Source organism: Phocoena sinus, chromosome 2 (genome assembly GCF_008692025.1).
Source record: "Phocoena sinus isolate mPhoSin1 chromosome 2, mPhoSin1.pri, whole genome shotgun sequence".
Lineage (NCBI taxonomy): Eukaryota > Metazoa > Chordata > Mammalia > Artiodactyla > Phocoenidae > Phocoena > Phocoena sinus.
In genome coordinates this window covers 101,423,816-101,446,095 of record NC_045764.1, presented here as the reverse complement: position 1 = coordinate 101,446,095, position 22,280 = coordinate 101,423,816, and the positions used below count along the sequence as shown (strand labels likewise).

Below are 22,280 nucleotides of genomic sequence, written 5' to 3'. Positions count from 1 at the left end.
CCCCCCCACCCCAAAAAAAGAAAAAAGAAATCTACAGCTGTATTACTAGAGATAATAGGTTATTTTAATACACTTGCAGTATCAAAGGTCAATATTCAAAGATTACGTATATTTCTATATGCCATCATCAACTAGAATAGTTAGAATATTAAATTTTCAAAAGATTACCTTTGTAATAGCATCAAACAATGAAATATCTAGAAACATATCTTTAAAAACATGCAAAATCTCAAGGCACAAAATACAAAATATTATTGGAGAATTAAAGAAAAGTTACATAAATGGAAAGACAGTTCATTTATAGACTAAACAACTCAATATTGTAAAAATATCAAATCTCCTCAAAATAATCTATGATCTTAAAAATCTAATCAAAATTCCATAATTGGGCAGGGAAACTTGATAAGACAATTCTAAAGCATATAAGGGCATGCAAAGTGTCAAAACAGCTAATATACTCTTAGAAAGGACAAATAGAGAGGACTTAAATATACCAGGTACCAAGAAACTTTATAAAGACACAACAGTTTAGTTAGGATGGTAATGATATAGGACAGGCAAATATACCAACTGAACAGTGCAGTCTAGAAATAGACCCAAACTTGGCCACTGATTTGTGACAAAGATTACACTGCAAGGGAGATAACTGTCTTTTCAATAAATAATAATGGATCATTTAGCTACTACAATGGAGGGAAAGGAATCTTGATTCAAATCACATATTGCATACAACACTGATGAATTATAAATCTAACTGTAAGTTGTAAATCTAATTATGAAATGTAAAACAGTAAAACATCTTTAAAAAAACACGAGAGAATACCCTGATGACCTTGAGTTAGGCAAACATTTCTTAAACAAGACACAAACAAATGTAGAGGGATAAAATTGATAAATTGGGCTACATTAAAATTAAGATCTTCTCATTTAAAAAATCCCATTAAATGAGTAAAGAGGCCTGCCACAGAGTGGGAGAATGTACTTGTATATCCAGCAAAAGATTTACATCCCAAATATATAAAGAATGCCTACAAATTAATAAGAAAACCAACTGACAACCATCTCAAATGCTTTTTCTTGCATCAGTTTTCAAAGCAATGTCATTCCTGCTACTTCAAGAATTTTTTTGTTTGTTTGATTTTTTTTTTGCGGTACGCGGGCCTCTCACTGTTGTGGCTTCTCCCGTTGCGGAGCACAGGCTGCGGACGCGCATGCTCAGCGGCCACGGCTCACGGGCTCACGGGCCCACGGGCCCAGCCGCTCCGCGACATGTGGGATCTTCCTGGACCGGGGCACGAATCCGTGTCCCCTGCATCGGCAGGCGGACTCTCAACCACTGCGCCACCAGGGAAACCCTGGTTTTTAATTTTATCGGAGTATAGTTGATTTACAATGTTGTTTAGTTTCAGGTGCACAGCAAAGTGATTCAGTTATACACATATTCATTCTTTTTCAGATTCTTTACCCGTATAGGTTATTTACAGAATGTTGAGTAGAGTTCCCTGTGTTATACAGTAGTCCCTGTTGGTTGTCTATTTTATATATAGTAGTGTGTTACTTCGACTATTTTTTGAGGAGCTTTTATTCCATCTAGGAAAATGAGTTCTCCAAAAACTTAGCAGATAAAATATTTAAGTTCCAAAGGTTAAAATTTAAGCCTTAAAAAATCCTATAGTTTTTAATGTGAAATATTTAGATTCTTTAGAAAAATAACTTTTAATATCTGAAGAAAAGGATGTTAAAATCAATTATTTTTAAACATAGATGAATGCTCATATAAAAAATGTGTTTTTCTTTATCATCTTCTGCTTCAGAGAAACACAAACTATTTCACTATCTTTAATCAACTCTCAAATTACTGGTGTCTCAAAACTTGAAATTACATGAACTGCATTTCTCAACTATCATGGGGCCAAAGGCATTTAGATTTCACGTATTAAAGAGCTACCTTATAACTCTCAATGGTTTGAAAAGCCAATAACACATAAGTAAGTGTGTGAAGATAGGTAGTGCTGGCTGCAGGCAGAATCAGAGGCAAATACTATCAGAAGGAGGGCACCCCAGCTTAGGTCCTCAGTGTTTCCACAGATAAAGATAAACCAGAAAAGAAGTCTTACTCAAAAATCACCAACACACAGGAACAAAGCAGCAGGAAAAAATTCTTAAACTCAGTAGGCCCTCGGATATTGGAGTTTTCAGCTAAACAACACAAAATCACTAAATAGAAAATGTTCAAAGAAATAAAAGATAAGGGTCATATAAATAAATAAGCAATATGAAACTATAAAAATGACCATGCAGATTTGCAAAAGAAAAAACCTATAGCCTTTAAAATGAAAAATATAACTATTAAAATAAAACCCGCAATGAATGATTTAATTAGTGAATTACACATACCAAGAGAGAATTAGTAAATGTAAATAAATATCTGAAGATGTTACCCAGAATTTAACAGACACAAGGAGATGAAAACTATATAAGAAATGGTGTCCTAAAGAAGAAAACAGAATGAAGAAGAGAGGATACTTGAAGGGATAATAGGTGATGAATTCAGAGAACTGATGAGAGTTGAATTCCAAATACAGGAAGCACAATGTTGACCATGCAGGAATTAAAAGAAAAAAATTCTAAACATAGATACATTATTGTGAAACTCTAGCATATCAGTGACAAAGAGAAGATTATATATGCAACCAGAGTAAAAGACATTACCTACAAAGAGTAACAAGATGATAGCTGACTTTCCAACACGTATTAATTGAAGACTGAAGACAGTGTTGAGAGGAAATAACTCTTAATTATGTATGCATAAAGAATATCAAGAATGGGGTGAAATAGGCATTTTCTGATAAATAAAAACTGAGAGGGTTAATGACCAACAGATTTTTATTAAAGGAACATCTAAAAGATGTACAGAAAATGAGCCTGGAAAGAGAGACTGAGATACAAGAAGGAAAGATCAACAAAGAAATTGGTAAATATGGGCATAAATATGGTAGATTGAACACATGCATCCATATTTTCTCCCTCCCAAAACTCCACTAAATCTATAGCATGGGAAAGGAAACAAAGCAACAACATTTTGGAAGATAAAAAGCAGATAATTTAGTAGTAACTGGCATGGAAAGACTGATGGAAAAAGATTATTTCTATTCAAGCAGTGAGAAAAAACAAGAATCAGCTTGATATATTCCATAGAGTCCCTCTATATTTTTGGAAGTGGAGTGAATGGAAGGCTAAATTAAGAAGAATTGAAAAATATTTAAGAAGCAGTTGAATTCTAGATACTTCTTTACTACCCAGGCTGACTGTTGTCCCTCTCCCACTCCAACAGGAGACTGGATGATTTGTTTCTGGCACAGGTAAAAGAGAGGGTCTCTTGATTGCCAAAGATAGGAATACTGTACAGAAAGTAGGGGATTAAATAAATGTATATGTACTGGTTGCTGAGTTGCCTACTTAGCTCCCACACGTTCGGCAGCTAGACAGGAAGCTGAAGAAGTTTCTTTTTGTTATCTGACAAGTCCAAAATGAAAGATCTGAAGATACTGGCATTGGTGTTTCCTAAAAAACAAGCCAGTCATGTCGCCGCAGAGTGAAGTCCAGATTCAAGTATCATCCATGCACTCAGAACTTCCAAACAGCTACTTAGTCTCCCTCTCTTTAATATAAACATTTAACCAAGGATCAGCTAATTGCTGGGGGAAATCATCTAATGTGATTTTTTTTGTCTGAAACAAATAGAAAAGGGTAACTTGGAGGAAACAGTGACCACATAGGAAAGACATCATCTTATTTTTCTAAAAAATGTCATTAATGTTTTCAGTGACAGTATGTTGCAGACATGGGGCAAAAAGTGATGTTGCCAGAAAACCCCAAAACCAAACAAACAAAAAACCCACTCGGGGGGCGGGGGGAGGCATAAATCAGGAGCTTGGGATAAACATACACACACTACTATATATAAGATAGATAACCAACAAGGACCTACTGTATAGCACAGGGAACTCTACTCAGTATTCTGTAATAACCTATATGAGAAAAGAATCTAAAAAAGAATATATGGGGCTTCCCTGGTGGCGCAGTGGTTGAGAGTCTGCCTGCCGATGCAGGGGACACGGATTTGTGCCCCGGTCTGGGAAGATCCCACATGCCGCGGAGCGGCTGGGCCCGTGAGCCATGGCCGCTGAGCCTGCGCGTCCGGAGCCTGTGCTCCGCAACGGGAGAGGCCACAGCAGTGAGAGGCCCGCGTACCGCGAAAAAAAAAAAAGAATATATGTATATGTATAACTGAATCACTTTGCTATACATCTGAAACTAACACAACATTGTGAATCAACTATACTCCAATAAAATTAAAATATTAAAAAACCCCCAAAACCCAAAACCTCACTCGGAAATAAGAACTCTTAGGAATTAAAAAATACGATAGCAGGAATTTTTAATATATGTCATAACGTAGAGAAAAAGCAAGCTCCCAGAAAGTAAAGCAAATGATTACTAATAGAAAATAGGAAAGAATAGTTAAAAAACATTTGAGGATCAATTTAAAAAGTTGTATTTCTAATCAATAAAAGAGAGAGAGAGAGAAAAAAAATGGAGAAAAATAATTCCTGAAAGTTTGTCAGATTTTGAGGGGATTCGTTTCTTGATGCTGTTGTTTGATGTACAAAGTTTATAATTTTGATGAAGTCCAATATACCTACTTTTGTTTTGATGCTTATATTTTTGGTGTCATATCTGAGAATCTATTGCCAAATCCAAAGTCATGAAAATTTACCCCTATGTTTTCTGTTAACAATTTTATAGTTTTAACTCTTACATTTGGATCTTTTATCCATTCTGAGTTCATTTTGTACGTGTTGTGAGATGGGTTCAACTTTATTCTTTTGCATGTGAATATCCAATTGTTCTGGCACCATTTGTTGAAAAGACTATTCCTTTCCCATTGAATGGTCTTGGCACTCTTGTTGAAAATCAATTGATCATAGATATATGGGTCCATTTCTGAACTCTCAGTTCTATTTCATTGACCTATATGCCTATCCTTATGTCAATACCATATTATCTTGATTACTGTAGCTTTGTAGAAGATTTTAAAATTGAGAAATGTTAATCCTCCAACTTTATTTTTATTTTTCAATACTGTTTTGGCTACTAGGGGTCTCTTGCAATTCCATAAGAATTTTAGAATCAGCATGTACGTTTCTGCAAAAAATGCAGTTGGGATTTTGGTAAGGATTGCACTGAATCTGTAGATTGCTTTGGTTAGTAATGTCATCTTAATGGTATTAAGTCTTCCAGTTCATGAACATGGGGTGTCTTTCCATTTATTTAGGGCTTCTTTAATTTCTTTGAACAACCTTTTGTAGTTTTTAGTGTACAAGTTCTATATCTCCTTGGTTAAATTTATTTCTAAGTATTTTATTCTTTCTGATGCTATTGTAAATGGTGGAATTATTTTCTTAATTTAACTTTTGGATTGTTTATTGTTAATGTTCAGAAATACAAATGATTTTTGTATGTTGATCTTGTTTCCACCAACATTTCTGAATTGATCCGTTTGCTTCAATAGTTTTTTAAGGCAGGTGGATTCTTTAGGATTTTCTAGATATAAAAATCATAAAATCTCCTAGTAGAGACAGTTTTACTTCTTCCTTTCCAATTTGGATGCATTATATTGCACCGTATGGTATGGCATAGTATCACATTGTATCATTTCATTTTGTTTTGTTCCATTTTGCTTTATTCCATTCCATTCCATTCTATTTGCCTGAATTGCCTAGCTAGAACTTCCAGTACAATGTTGAATAGAAGTGGTGAAGTGGTTGTCCTCTTTTGTTCCTGAATTTAGGGAGAAAGTTTTTAGCATTTCACCATTAAAATTGATATTAGCTGCAGATTTTTCATAGATGTCTTTTATCATATTAAGGAAATTCCCTTCTGTTCCTAGTTTGTTGAGTATTTTCATCATGAAAGGATATCAAATTTGTCTAATGCTTTTTCTTTATCAGTTGGGATGATCATGTGTTCCCCCCCTTATATTTTATTAACATGGCATATTATATTGCTTTTCATATGTTGAACCACCCTTGCATTCTTGGGGTACATCCCAGTTGGTTTTAGTGTATGCTGATGGATTAAGTTTACTAGTATTTTGCTGAGGATTTTTGCATTTGCATTCATAAGGTATAGTGGTGTATCATTTTCTTTTCTTAGGATATCTTTGTCTGGATTTGATATGAGGATAACACTGGCCTCATAGAATGAGTTTGGAAGCATTCCCTCCACTACTTTTTGGAACAGTTTGAGAAGAATTGGTGTTAATTTTTATTTAAATGTTCAGTAGAACTCACCAATGAAGCCATCTGATCCTGAATTTTTGTTTGATAGGTTTTTGATTACTGATTTCATCTCTTTATTTGGTATATATCTGTTCAGATTTTCTATTCTTTTTTTTTGAGAAAGTTTTGAGTCAGTTTTGATAGTTTATGTGTTTCTAGAAATTTGTTCATTTCATCTAGGTTATCTAATTTGTTGGTGTGCAGTAGTTCATAGTATTCCTTTACAATCCATTTCATTTCTGTAAGGTCGGTAGTAAAACTCCACTTTTAATTCCTGATTTTAGTAATCTGAGTTTTCTTTCTTTTTCTCTTTGTCAGTCAAGCTAAAGATTTGTTACTTTTGTTCATCTTTTCAAAAACCAACATTTGATTTTGTTGATTCTATTTTTTAAAATTCTCTTTTTCATTATCTCTACTCTAATCTTTATTATTTCCTTCCATCTGCTTGCTTGGTGTTTAGTTTGCTCTCCTTTTTTCTTAAAACTTTTCTTCTTAAACTTTTTTCTTCAACCTTAAGATTGAAGGCTAGGTTATTGATTTGAGAGCTTTTTAATGTATGCATTTATAGCTTTAAATTTCCTTCTGAACATTGCTTTTGCTGCATCCTGTAAGTTTTGGTATGTCGTGCCTTTGTTTTCATTGATCTCTAAGTATTTTCTAATTTCCCTTGTGATCGCTAATTTGATAAATTGGTTGCTTAAAACTGTGTGGTTTGATTTCCACATATTTGTGAATTTTTTCCTTCTGTTACTGATTTGTAGTTTCGTTCCATGGTGATCAGAAAAGACATTTGTATAATTTCAATACTTTAATTTTACTGTGACTAGTTTTGTGGCCTAGTGTCTATCTTGGAGAATGTTCCATGTGTACTTCTGAGGAATGTGTATTCTGTTGCTGTTGGATAGAATGTCCTATGTATGTCTGTTAGGTCCAGTTAGCTTACAGTGTTGAAGTCTTCTATTTCCTTGTTTATCTTTTGTCTAGCTGTTCTATCCATTATTTAGAGTGAGGTGTTGAAGTCTCCAACTGTTATTGTAGGACAGTCCAAATCTTTTTTTTTTTTTTTTTGCGGTAGGCTGGTCTCTCACTGCTGTGGCCTCTCCCGTTGCGGAGCACAGGCTCCGGACGCGCAGGCTCAGCAGCCATGGCTCACAGGCCTAGCCGCTCCGCGGCATATGGGATCTTCCCGGACCGGGGCACGAACCCGTGTCCCCTGCATCGGCAGGCAGACTCTCAACCGCTGCACCACCAGGGAAGCCCTCAAATCTTTTTTTTAATTAAAAAAATTAGTTGTTGGTTTTCTTATGAACAAGTTTTAAAAGTTCTTAATATAGTCTAAAGTCCTTTATTAAATATGTGATTTTAATATATTTTTCCCAGGCGATGACTTGTTTTTGCATTGTCTTAACAGTATTTGAGAAAGAAAACTTGTAATTTTTATAAAGTTCAATTTATCAATTTTTATTTTATGGACTGTGCTTTTGATTTAGTTTCCATGAAATCTGCCTAAATCAAAGTCACAGAGATTATATCTTATTTTGTATTTTTAGAAGTTTAAAATTTTTAGTTTTACATTTAAGTTTATGATTCATTTTGACAATTTTTATATATGGTCTAAGGTTTAAAGTCCATTTTATCATATGAATATCCAAATGTTCTTGCAATATTTGTTGAAAAGACTATACTTTTTCCACTGAATTTTCTCTTCCCCTTATTGAAAATCAAGTTGCCATAAATATGTGGGTCACTTTCTGCACACTCTATTCTGTTTCATAGATATTTGTCTACCTTTTCACTTAACATTTCTCTCATATATTTTATCTCTTAGTTCTATGTTCTAGAAGATAGGCTTCAGCCAATCCTGAAGTGACTGTTTCCTCTAAGGTCACTTGTCCTATTTTATCCTTCTCTTTCACATTGTGGTTATACTCAAGACCAGGTGATATATGGGTGTGAGTTAACATGTATGAATTAAAGACTATGGAATAAGTATTTCCTGTTCATATTTTAGATTTACATTGCAGTTCTCTGTTCGTTTTAATTCAATTTTATGTGCTATTTTTTTTTCTCCTGGAAGTTCCTTTTATATAAAATTTGGTAATGGCACTCTGTCTTGTTTTCCTATGTTGTTAGTTACTTACCCTTTTAAAAAATGAAAAGGGAAGAAAACAAGGTAGAGAAAAAGTAATCTTTATTTTATGGAATTTTGTAATAATGAAAAAGATAGGCTTCTGTACTCAATATATTATTCTAATCCTATCTCTCCATTCTGAACTGTGATTCTGTGTGAATAGATGTGTTTCTTTTTTTTTTTTTTTTTTTTAATAGATGTGTTTCTATATTGCCTCCGCTACTTTTGGATCAAAAAGCAAGTTGTTACTGAGAGGTTTGAATTCCACTTGGAGTTGAAGTTCATTATAGTTTTACATTTCCTGGCTCTGAGTAGCCCACATGATATTTGACATTCCCCAGGGTTTGGCTGGCTAATTTTGTGGAAATGAAGTTGCCATCATTAGGGAAATATTTCTGACATTCATTAATTTCTAACTGCTGACATCTTGTATTTCTAAAAACTTTGAGTTTTTTAAAACAAGATACCTGATTGTCACTACATATTTCTGAAGCTTTTTCATTACGAAAAATTTCAAATATACTAAAAATAGAATGGTATAATGAATAATGGTGTAACCAACTCATAGTTCCATGAATTTCCAAATCATGGCCAGGCTAATTTTATCTATACATCCACTCATTTTATTTTGAAGCAAATCCCAGGTATGGTATCATTTTGCTATAAATTATTTTTACTTACAAAATGATCATTAAATTTCTCATACAATGTCTACCACAATAGGAATTTTACTGACGAGGAACACTAAAGTCAAAGTGATATCAAACAATGATTAATATAGAAGTATAATTTAAGAATGTTGCAATCCCATCATTCAACAGAGTTATCAAGCTAGCAGTCTCCTTAGTTAAAATATTTTCCTCTGTTCTCCATGTAATGACAGGGAAGCTTTTCCAGGGTATCTTAAGAGCAAGAAATAAGGTGCAGAACAGTGTAAGAAAGTCACAGGTAAATAACTAAGCATTTTGACATTTGCTTACATACACACAAAATAACACTGGAAGGATGTGCAAAAAAATAGTGAAAATGGTTAATTAGGGAAGGGATATGGGGTGGATGGGGAGGAGGAGGACTAGGACTCTAAAAATCTATATATTGTTGTATTTTTAGAGTCATTTTAGTATGTTTTATATTTTTAAAGTAAATATAATGCCTTCTAAAATGAACTATTTCATGCAAAAACTAAGATATTCCTATGATCAAGTCAGTTTGAAAGTATTATAAGCTGCATACAAAAACCATTGTCAATGGGACAGATGGCTATGCAATGTTCTAAAATTTACAAATTTTTAAAATTTTTTTAAAAAATACTTTATAGTTTAAGCTTTATGGTTCAATTAAATTTTAAAAACGTGTATGTCTTAAAGTGTGCTTTACTAGCACTCAGACTTCATGGGTCTCTCTTCACTTAGACCTCTCCTCCCTGTAGCTCAACAAACAAGAGCCTCATTTTCTAGTTTATTTTTGTTCGGCTTAGCTCAGCCAGGTCTACCTGTCTGTGCTCCCACTCCTTCCTCAGAATCTAAAGTGATGAAACTTCTCATGCCTCATTCATTCTTCCAGTTAGGTATTTTCTTTTCTCTAAAAAGGAGTATGTCCAGAAGAATGGAATTCAGTCAAACTGAGTCTTGGGGGATCTCTGTATAATCGACCCTCCATATTCATGGGTTCTGCATCCAGGGATTCAACCAAACGTGGATTTAAAATAGTCAGGAAAAAAATTCCAGAAAGTTCCAAAAAGCAGAACTTGAATTTGCTGCATCAACAACTATTTACATAGCATTTACATTGTATTAGTTATCATAAGTAATCTAGAAATGATTTAAAGTACAATTGACCCTTGAACAACACAGGTCTCAACTGCACGGGTCCACTTACATGTGGATTTTTTTCAATAAATATACTACCTGTATTTTCATTTTACATATCTTTAAATTAAGAAGGTATGCGGAAAAGTTTCTTTTCTCTTAGAGATCGCAATATGTGGAATCAAAAGAAATCAGAAGGATTTGAATCCTGATTCTAAACAAACTGTTTCAGCTTTCTGCCCTTGGATGAGTGATTTATCAATTCCTTTGTTTTTGAGGCAGAAATAGCAGTGGGTTTTCAACTGCACAGAGGTTGGCACCCCTAACTCTCCCTCTCACATTGTTCAAGAGTCAACTCTATATGGGAGATGTGTGTAGGTTATATTCAAACACTATGCCATCCTATACAAGGGACTTCAGCCTCCATAGATTTTTTTGGCTATCCCTGAGGGGTCCTGGAACCATCCAATTCAGATACCAAGAGACAATACTATTCTTCTTCCTCTCAGCTCAAGACTTAACTGGTGTTCATCTCACAAGACCAGCTGCTCCTCAAGTCTGGGGGATCAGAGCAGTTTAGTTCACATACCATTTATTGAGCACCTAATGTGTGCCAGGAACTGTGACTGGTGTTTGATATTATACCAAAATACAGTTCCTGCCCTAAGAGTTCAGAGTCTGGCATGAGACACACATGAGAAAGCAGAGTTCCAGTTAGGTATTGAGACTGAGGTCAGCAGAACCTGCCATGGTTCAAGTTGGAGAGTGGGCAGCGGGCAGGGATGAGGGGAGTGGGTAGGGGAAGCTTCTCAGAAAAGAAGTTGATATGTGCCAGAGTAAACTGAGTTTCAGAATATGAATAGGAGTTAGTCAAGTCTTTAGTCAGGGACATAATGTAGACACAAGTGGGAAAATGTGAACAATGGTACAGAATTCTGAATAGTGTTTTGGGTGTACCACATACACTATTACTAGAAGATAAGGTCCAAGGCTGGGAGAAGCTGTAGAAGCTAGAGCAGGGAACCTTCTCCTATCTTATCCCACCCTTGGGGCTACTATCGCTTCCCAAACCAGAAGTCAGGAGAGGGATTCCCAATATCAGTGTAAGTCTTCAGGGAGAAGAAACAATATCTATATTCCTTGGGATATAAATGTTTCCCTTGAGTGACATACAGGAGGAAGATGGATCACGGCTATGGTCTTCCACAGCTGGTCTAACTCCATCCTTTCTCTCATTCCCACTGTATTGCCCAGTACTTTTGCAGCTGCTGGTCTGGGGTAGGTGACAGATGAAGGCAGAAGAATTCCCACTCATCCCTTGTTGAATAGAGGGTCAGCTTCCTTTTCCGATTTATCTGGCATGGAATCTGGGAAATTTCTGTTGAATTGCAAATCTCCCTTGGGTCTTTGAGGAATTATTTTCTCTCTTTCTTATGGTTTTATCTCCTCACCATTTGGGTTTCTTTTCTCTAGCAGGCACTGTGGCTAGCTGGGCTCCTAATGTCTGGTTCAGTAAACCATCATTTTGGGGCATCTCCAAGCAGATCAAAAAGAAAGTTCATGAATAATAGCATTTAATGTGGCTTTCTAATTTGCACTGTATTATAAAAGTGAATTAAAGACATAACCACTCATTTTGTCATTGGATTGTGTCTCTTTCATTTGTCCAACTTTCTACATTTTTATATCTCTTGTCTTCATTCATCTTTTTAGCAAAATTGGGATTGGAATGAGGACCTTTAATATCAAAAAATTATGAATACCAACTATTGTTGTACCTACCAAGAACTAGACTTTGTGTTATGTTTTATCTACCTCATTGTATATTTTAAAGGGAACGGGGGTTTCCATTTGTGGTGACCCTGGAACCTTGGACAAATATTTATTTATTTATTTATTCAGTCATTCAACAAAGGTCTTTTAAGCATCTTTGTTGGATACTGTGATACACTAATATATGCTAAGATGAACAAGCAATGATTCCTAACCTCAGGCAACTTTGACCTTAGAGGGGAAGATTAAGAGACAAATAATAATTCAAAAGTAGGGGATGATAGGGGGTTTACAAAATAACGTTGGAGGTCATGTGCAAATTGATTTACCCTGTCTGGTATTTTCTTGCTAGAGAAGTTTTCAGAAGCTATCATTCACTAAACAGGAATTAATTCCATGTTAAAGTATGTTTGTATATATAGAGACAATATTAAAAAAAAAAAAGAAAGTATGGACAGCACCTCAAAAAATTGGTGCAAAATTGGAAAACTGAGCATTAACGTGCAACGACATGGCCATAAAGCTTCAGTGATCACTGGAAATAGTAATGCTTTTGTCTGGTTCCATTAGTAATACACACAAACACATAATATTTCTATCCTGAAAAATTTCTGAGTGAGAACTAAAGGAATGGAAGGATCAGTCATTTGAGAGGGAAAACGAATTCTTCTCGAGTGATCTAGAAGTGTTCCCCAGAGGGCAGATGAAGTATTGCCTTAAAAGCTACCTAATTTCATGGAGCATAAAAACCTGAAGTGAATCCCAGACACTGGCCAAAGAGAGGAATTCATATAACAGTTTATAGCATTTCTGGAAGGAATCATCGCCAAATTTTAGTAATAAAACGTGTTAAACCATCTATTTTCAAAATTATTTTATTGTGGGAAATTACTTTGGACTCAATTTAATTCAGTAAAAATTTATTGAGTACCATGTTCTGGGAACTAAGTTGGTATGCAGAGATACAAATACATGATCCCCGCCATCAAGGAACTCACAGACTCTTTTGGGTGAGACAGAGAGGATAGGGGAGATAGGGATGTCTCTCACTCTCTCTCTCTCTCTCTCTCTGACTGTGGGTCAAAAATGTAATAAGATTATTGTAAAATTTTAAAGTGGGTCGAACAAGATGGCATTTTACTAATAAAGCACAAGAGCAAATATTAGGTAAGTGAATGTGATTAGGAATAGAAATATCACAATAAAAATTGTACTAGGGGGCTTCCCTGGTGGCGCAGTGGTTGAGAGTCCGCCTGCCGATGCAGGGGACATGGGTTCGTGCCCCGGTCTGGGAGATCCCACGTGCCGCGGAGTGGCTGGGCCCGTGAGCCATGGCCGCTGAGCCTGCGTGTCCGGAGCCTGTGCTCTGCAATGGGAGAGACCACAACAGTGAGAGGCCCGCATACCACAAAAAAAAAAAAAAAAAAAATTGTACTAGGGAGCAATCTGTGAGTGTATTTTTTTCAGTCTTATTTTATACATTTCTGTGCCATAAATTTTTTTTTACTCTTCACTTTAATCTCAGCAGTACTTGGCACAGATAATCTTGGCTTCTTATTTAAATTAGTCTTATTCTTTGATTTCCCTGGGACCACACTTGCCTGATTTTGTCTCTACATTTCCAATTGCTCTTTGTGTGTGTGTGTGCTTTGTTTTATTTTTGTTTCGTTTTGCAGGTGTATCCTCTTTAATAAAGCCATTAAATATTAGCTAAGGTGTCAAGGAAAAAAAGATTCTTTCCAGAGATCACAAAATAAGAGGAGGCTGAAAATAAGAATGTGTTCCAAACACATAGAACAGAGGCTGGTACTTAGAAGGCACCCAAGAAAGTTGACTTTGCACTGTGTCAGTTTATCTAAGCTAGAACTACATTATCGAGAATTTTCTTTTCTCTATGGATCTAAATTTTCTGTATGGATGTGGTGAAATTTGTAGTGAGATTTGGAAGGTGGAAATGTCACACATAGCAGCCACAGTGTTCTGAAGGTTGGCATAGGATGCCAGGCTCTGTTGCAGCTTTGCACTTTTTGATGCTGGTCTGCTGGTTCACTTGTTGGCATGGGGCTTCAGTTGGACCCACAACCCCTCTGGCACAAATGAATCTCCTCCTTCAGCTCCTCCAACTCCTAGGCCAAGTACATGGGTATCTCCATAATGAAGGGAGCAAGCTTCTCCTGCAGGTCTCCCGCATCAACAAGGTTGGAGACAGTGAGAGACAGCTGTAGGTTCCAGTCTGTCCTTTTGATTTCAGTTTGTCTTCGTGGATTTCATGGTGTCGGTTTGCACTGATTCTCCTCACTTCATGCCCACTTGTCCTTCTCAACTGCTCATCATGCTGAGTTACAGAGATTCAGGCCCAACTCTAGACATAGAGGCAAGAACCTTACATAAACTTCTTCATCAATTCCAAGAATTATAATAAATCTCTTATTCTTCATCACTTATAGTGGTTCCTCTTTGATTGAATCCTAAATGATATAATTTCTTTTGCAATACTAATAAACCACAGCATTTCTCCTGTTTCCCATTATTTTGAAAACCCCTTGAAGACAGAGACTGGGTCATACCTGAGTTTGTTTCCTTGCCATCTAGAAGAGTACCTGGAAATCTAGAACATAGCAAAGACTCATTATGTTTTTGTTTCTTGAAGGGACAAATGACATAAGGGATGAAAAAATGTCAAACTGTCATGCTCTATAGTGATTTCCTGGGAACCCTTTTGTGTAATTCAAAGGGGGTCACTTTGATAATAGCATACTAAAGGCCCACATTGGCTGAGAAGTACCATAGTTATTGCTCAGGAGGTGAGGAAGACAGTTTAGCAGCTCGAGCTAAGATTGTACAGGCCCTGACTCTACTGGCTGAGCTCCTGAGTGGGCCTTGGAGCAGATAAGTTCAGTAGCTATACACAGTCAAGTTCCTCCTTAAAGATCCTTGTTCCAGGAAAACCATGATTATGCAAAACTTTGCGTACGGATATCTCCCTTGGGTTCCCTTTTTTTTTTTTTTAATGTATTGCAGATATAGGAAACATTTCAAGATCTGACGATACAGAAAGGACTTTGGCAGGTTTTCCTGGATCCAGACCTTCTCTGTGACCCCTGACATTCCCCAGTCAATGAGGATGAACTGGTAGTTCTCAGCCCCAACAAGTAAGTTCTCAGCTTCCAACAAGTTCCCCATGAGCTGTTCTTTAATTTGCTTTTTTTTCAAGTGCTGCAGAATTCCCTCTGTCTTGATTGTAGCCAGTATTTCTGCCTCTTACCATGGTGATGGGAGGAGTAATGCTGCCATTTTCATCTGTGCTGGTGATAAAATCCCTTCAGAGTCAGAACATACCAAAGCCAAGGAGTGCACTCTTGGCAACCCAACACACCTTTGCTCAGGTTTCAGGGCAGGGAAAGAAAGGCCCCACAAAATAATTGTGGAGCTACCCTAAGACCTCCAAGCCAGACGTGTGAACTGGCTAGGTCCTCCCCTTCACAATCAAGATCCTAAAAAGAATGATTTACTTAGTTTCCACACCTTCCCCTCATTCTTCAACCCATCCAGTGCTATCATCTTCCCTAAACTTTCTGCTTTAAATGCTGGTAAAGATTGTCAACAGCCCCTGAGTTAGCAAATCAGCCATCAGATTTTTAAACACTAGTGATCACCAGGGCCTGTCTTTAAATTCTTCCTCTCTCTATTAATGCTCTTCCCTGTGGGTTCTTTCCAAAACCAGTGTTAACCAACCACTGCCCTGTGTTTTTTATTCCTAAAATTCCTTTCTCTGGTTTGGATCTTTCTCTTGAATCTCAGGACTTTATATCCAACTTCCTTCTGTTCATCTCCGCCAGTAATCATTCAGCAAATACATCAAAGCCCAGGCTAGATATAACACCTTTCTCAGGAGACAACCAACCTAGAAGTCAGGATGTCCTGGCAGATTCTACTCTCTCCCCTCCCTCCAATTACCAATCACAAACCCCTTTATTCTTGCCTGAGTATGTACCTTTTCCAAGAGACGAACCTTGCAAAGGGCAAATATGATCAGGTCAGACAGAAATCCTGTCAAAGATTCCCTTGTACAAGCAGTTTAGGAAGACTAGCAAGTTTGAAGGCCTATCGTACCAGTCGTTTCTAAGTTTGGGCAACTTCGACAAACCAGGATCAACCACACTCTAAGGTTACAGGTAGACACCTCACACCATAACCTGCTGGTTTTCCAAGTGAGCTATCAAAGGGCACTAAGGAGCTGGGTGATTCTTGCCAGAAATGGCAAGACGACTGTCACTATGTTATATTGCGTTTTGGAAAGTAACGCCTGAAAATAATTCAACTGTACTCCTTTTGGACAGAATGAATATCTGCACCCTTTAAACCCGAGGGTTCCCGGGACCCCTATTTAGCATTAGGAAGACTAACACAGCACTTGCGACTCTGGGGTAGACGGACTAGGGCCTCAGGAAGAAGGTTCTGTATGGCGCTGCGACCCCAACACACCTCCAGGTACCACTCTTTTCCGTGTGAAATGCCCTAGTGAGAAGTGCACTAGTTTTTTTCCGCTCAAAGTGCCGGCGTGAGACCTACCTGAGCAAGATATTCCTGACAAAAAAGCCTGTCATAGCGGGACGAGGGGGCCCTATCTATACACAACGAAGCCCTTGGCCCACGGTAGCATCTTCATTGTCCCTGAATTGGTCGACAGAAGTGGCCAACTTGCTCACAAGCTAATCTCGAATCAGGTCGAGGTTGAAAGGGACTTCGCCTAGGTGGATCTAGACTGGGCGGTGTTGGCTTCATTTAGCTCTAAAGAGGGAGGGGGAAAAAGAGAAAGAGAAGGGGAAAGGTAGGGCTCGTCCGGGATTTGAACCCGGGACCTCTCGCACCCAAAGCGAGAATCATACCACTAGACCAACGAGCCACCCGCGAAAACGCTGCTTTCTCTTTAGGAATATTCATACATTCTGTTAGTTGCGTCACAATATTTGAGGACCGTTTTTGATTCTTCTCCTAAGTCCAGCGATTTTCTCCAGACCCCAAGAGCGTCACCGTGCAGATTCGGAGGAACCTGAGCCACAGCGTTCCAGAGGTAGGAACGTTCAGTATGGGACTCAGGCTGAGCTGCTAGTCCACCTGTGGACCCTCTGACGAGGGCCCGAGTACTTACAGGGTTAGGACCAACACCATTGCAGGTGGTCTGGGGATGGAGGACAAGTAAGGACAAAAAAAAAAAAAAAGAAAAGAAAGAAACAAACCAAAACAACAAGAAAAACCCAAAACGTTGATTTCGTCAAAAGACCCTCCTCCCCAGGGTGCGGCAGCGGAGGAACTCGATACCACGCCCCTGCGGAGGTCAAATCCTAGAACCATTGTCTTAGCCTGCCCTGCTATCTCACACCCTGTAATATGCTCTTGCTGTTTCCTTTCAGCTTTACTTAATGAACTTTGTACTACAGGGCTAGATTTAAGGCACCCTTCAAGGGCGCACAGAACATGGCAACCGTCCGGGAGAGTTGCCCACTTCCAATATCCTCTTCTAGAGAAGCTTGCCCTCGCCCGCTTCTCTATCACCTAGAAGGTGGTGGGTGGAATGGGAAGGGAGAGCGTTGTCCTTACGCCGCAGTCCCTTCTGCTCGGGGAACGACGCTCTTGGGTTCTAGCCTGTTTCGCTTGGTCACACCTGTTCACCGTGCACCGAGCACATTCTTGGCGTAGGGGGAAAACTCGATAAATAACAGTTGAATGAATGGCTAAATATCGGCGCCAGACTGCTGCGCGGGCTAAGACGGGAGAGAAAAGAAGGGGAGCGCTCCCTTCCCAGCCCTCCAATGTACCGCCACTTTCTGTTGATACTGGACTTCAGGTTGGGCATTTAGAAGGGCCCGAGGCCGAGAGAGAAGCAGCTACCGTTCAGACTCCGAGCTGTTAGCAAAGAGTGTTAAAGGACCGAGGGAAAGGTTACTCCTTTTCTAAAGCCAGTTTCTGCTTCAGGAAACCTGGAGGAATCTCAGGCCCAGACTGACTATGACCGAACCTGACTCCGCTGAAAGGTCGTGGGAGGGGGCGGCCTGGACGCCTGGATGCTTTCACATCCTCACTGCCTCGCCCCCGGCCCCCTCCATTCTGAGGGTCCAAGGGGTAAGTTCTGGGCTTTGAGAAGGCCGCCTCCTTTTAAAAGCAAACAAACAAACCCTAATCTCAGTCTACGAGAACTGGAGCAGTTACTTTAAGAATCCAAGCAGATGGGAGACAGTGACGTGATGCCATGTCTCGCATCCTTTTCTTCGGTAAGGCACCCTCACCTACCCCACTTTATCCCACGGCTCCGCTCATGGCCCTGGTGTTGCCCAAGTTCAGTGACTTGTCAGGCCTGAGACTGAGGAGCATGCACTGTAGGTGCTACCAGGGCTCTTCCAGTGAATTACATTCCCATTTGGGCCTAGTCAAGAACATGTTTCTTCCTCGTATATAAAGAAGCGCTTCCTTCAAAAGAAATTCCTTTTAATTTTTAAGTATTTATTAAATTTTGTTTAGATATGCCATTTGGCTGCAGCTTTTAAAACTTAGGGAATTCAATACAAGCCATAGGTTCACGGCCAGGCTCCATAGCTTATGGATTAGCGCACTGATCCTGTAAACCAGTAACCGTGAGTTCAATTCTCGCTGGGGCCTCTGCGTGCTTTTGTTGCAAAGAGGGTGGCTCTCTCCTTTTCTTGCTTCCACTGACTGTTGAAAGCAAGCAAGCACTGTGTGATGTTTCAGGGAAAATCAGATCCTGAGTATTTGGGATGAAAGATTATAGGATTGGGGGCACTATGATCCTGGGGGAAAAGCAGGTGTTTATACCATTCAGTAAGTAGTGGAGAAACTAGATTACTCAGGTGTCTGCGAGAACACTCCGGGGCTTGGCGGAGTCCACACACACCTGTGTTTACGGAAAAGAGCTAATTAGCCTCGGCCTATTGATGGCCATGATCCCCCGGCTGCCGCCACTGGAGCGTGGCGTCCTGCGCATTTTGCCACTTGCAATCTGCCTGGCGCCCCAGTTTTTCCTGTGCTCCTGGAGGGAGAACTGGTTTGCAGATTACTCTGGGACAGCCTAGTCCAGAAACTACGCAGATACACCCAATCCGGATGGTTCCTGTTCTGTTCCTATCGCTTACTTCCTCGGATTCAGACTCCTCGTCCTTCGGCCCCCGGCTGCTCCCTGGATTTGGTTCACCAGAGATTCAACTCTCTGGAGACTTCCTGACCTCCAACTTGAGCCCGAACTTTAAATACAAAGAAGCTAGGCCTCTCACTGGCTGTTACTATATGCTCAATAATTGACACTAACTTTTGCCAATTGTGTCCTTCGATAGCTCAGCTGTAAGAGCGGAGAACTGTAGAGATGATTTACCTTCTGTTATCCTTAGGTTGCTGGTTCGATTCTGGCTTGAAGGAAGGATGGGAAATCTTGCTGCGTGCCAGGTTTTATCCTCCTATACCAACGACTGTAAAACATTTACTTTAGCTCTGTTTTCAGGCAACAAAAGAACAGCTTTTTGCCGACTATGAAACAATTTTGTGTGTCCTCTTTGTGATCATGCAGTATACGTGATTTGATTTACAGAGGAGATATGAATTAATAGTTCCCCTTTTAGATTTGAATGTTATCTCCTAATCTTGAAGACCAGCTAGCCTTGACTGAATATTGAGTAACATCCCTCAACCCCTACCCCATTCCCTTACTGTGAATATTTTATACTGGGCAATTCAGGGTTTAAAGAGAAATACTGTAGAAATATCTGTTCTTCAAAGCAATGTAAACAAACAGTGTAGAGAATAAGCAATGCAAAAGACAAAATATGCATGTGGAAATGTTCCTTCAATAATAAGAAGAAATACTAATTAAAACTAGGGGATATTGCTGCACCACCAAATTAGAGAGTGTTTATTATTTAGTACTGGGCAGGATACAGTGACGAGGACTTTCTTGTAGAATGTCACTACTTTCTGGAGGATAGTTGGGCATTATAAATCAGGAACCTTAAAAAGAGGTTGTGTGAGGGGGCTTCCCTGGTGGCGCAGCGGTTGTGAGTCCGCCTGCCGATGTAGGAGATATGGGTTTGTGCCCCGGTTTGCGAAGATCCCTACATGCTGCGGAGCTGCTGGGCCCGTGAGCGATGGCTGCTGAGCCTGCGCGTCCCGAGCCTGTGCGCCGCAGCGGGAGACGCCACAACAATGAGAGGCCCGCATACTGAAAAAAAAAAAAAAGACATTGTGTTTGATCAGATATTCTCTTCCTGCTTCTAGAAATTTATCATTCATTTTTGGAGAAGAGGAAATATGGCAAAAGATGTTTATCTGTGGGTAAATTGTGCTCTTTTTACTTTAAGGTATTTTTTTTCAAAATATGCCACATATATAAATTAAATTTTTTAAAACACAGTGTTTTAACCTTACAAAGTGTGCCACTATGGAAGACATTCTGGCAGTTTCTTACAAAACTAAATATATTCTCACCATAAAATCCAGGAATCACATTCCTAGGTACTTACTCAAATGAGGTGAAAACTTATGTCCACACAAAAACCTGCCCATGAATGTTTATAGCAGCTTTATGTATGTATAACTTCCCAAACTGGGAAACAGTAAAGATATCCTTCAATAGGCAAATAGATAAATAAACTGTGGTACATCCATACAATGGAATATTATTCAGCACCAGGAAGAAATGAGATATCAAGCCATGAAATGATATGGAGGAACTTTAAATGTGTATTACTAAGTGAAAGATGCCAGTCTGAAAAGGCTACATATTGTATGATTCCAAATATATGACATTCTGGAAAAGGCAACATGGAGATGATAAAAGATCAGTGTTTGCCAGAGGTTAAAAGGGAGGGAGGGATGCACTGGTGAGGCACTGAGGATTTTTAGAGCAGTGAAACTATTCTGTATGATACTTTAATGGCGGATATATATATAATTATACATTTGTCAAAACCCATAGAATGTGCAACACCAAGAATAAACCCTAATGTAAACTATGGACTTTAGAGGTTTGTTTTGTTGTTTTTATAAAGACCTCAGGGGCCTAAGGTGGGTAAAACATGAAAGGAACTGGTCTGGAGGAGTCATCAAAGTGAAATGGGAGTGGGTCTGGGAGGACACAGAAGAAGCTTTTGATTGAGGAGGGGGAAAGACATAAAAAGGAAGGCAGAATTAAAAAGTGTCATTAAAAAATCCCTAGACCTTGGTTCCTGCACAGAGTCCTAGTCTACTGCTCTGTTCCTTTCATTCATTCCTCAAGGCACTGCAGGGAAATTTGTACCTCCTTGAGAGAGCTGTACAGCCAAATCTGTGAGTACTGCAGTGGGGTAACGGGCTGACTCGGCTGAGAAGTGCGGTGAGACAACCATTCTAATAGGGCACCACTAAATAGACCCTGAGTTTACCCGCTCCTCTTTCCCACACTGAGTTAGGTTCTGCACAGGTATTGTAGTTGGGTTGCTCAGAGACCTGGACAGTCTCCAAGATAAGTGAATTCACTTGTGGAAGGGGCAGAGCAGTGGCTAAGCCAACATTCACAGCTCACCCCACTGGGCCAGACGCACGGAGTCAGCCAAGAATCAGCTTTGAAATGTTTTGGAATCACAAACCCACCTGCAAAGTCAAATTCAAAAGAACCGTTTACCTGCCCTACTCCACCCCCATGCCTGAGTGACATCTGGAAGCCTGGTAGGAAGTGGCTTTCTGCCTTCATTCATTCATCATATTCAATTACAAAAGTAATGTGATTAAAAGCAAAATCGGGTCTGTGCAGCTTACTTCGCGATCACAGAGCTGCAGCTCCTAAACCAGTGTGGGCGTCGGGCTGATGGAGGCTGCGGGGCACTTTCTAGGAAGCCTTCCCTACTGGATGGTGCCTAAGCCAGGTCATGAGAATGATTCAATGTGAGCATGGATTTTAGAAGAGGAGGACCGAAAGAATTCCCCATTGCGGGAACACAAAAACTTGGACACAATGAAAAGTCGAGTCGGGTGCATACAGCTAGTTTCGGCAGGGGATGTCAGGAGGAATCCGAGGTAACCCAACTTGATATTCGGTAATAGGTATTTCTCGGGCAGCGGGGGGACGGGGAGGGGGTACGGATGGAAGTTCCGGGGTAATTCTTGCTGGAAGAAAGAGGATCGCTTGGGATTTAATCGGAATTTCTGTATTACTTCGGATTTACAGCTAGACTAAAACACTGT

The 22,280-nt window shown here is 39.1% G+C and overlaps 1 non-coding gene across 1 annotated transcript; it reads right to left on the bottom strand.

Annotated features, from left to right (window-relative positions):
* Positions 1-16,890: 16,890 nt before the first annotated feature.
* TRNAP-UGG lies at positions 16,891-16,962 on the bottom strand. The gene has a single exon. It is a non-coding gene; the product is annotated as a tRNA-Pro (tRNA).
* Between the last annotated feature and the right edge of the window lie 5,318 nt (positions 16,963-22,280).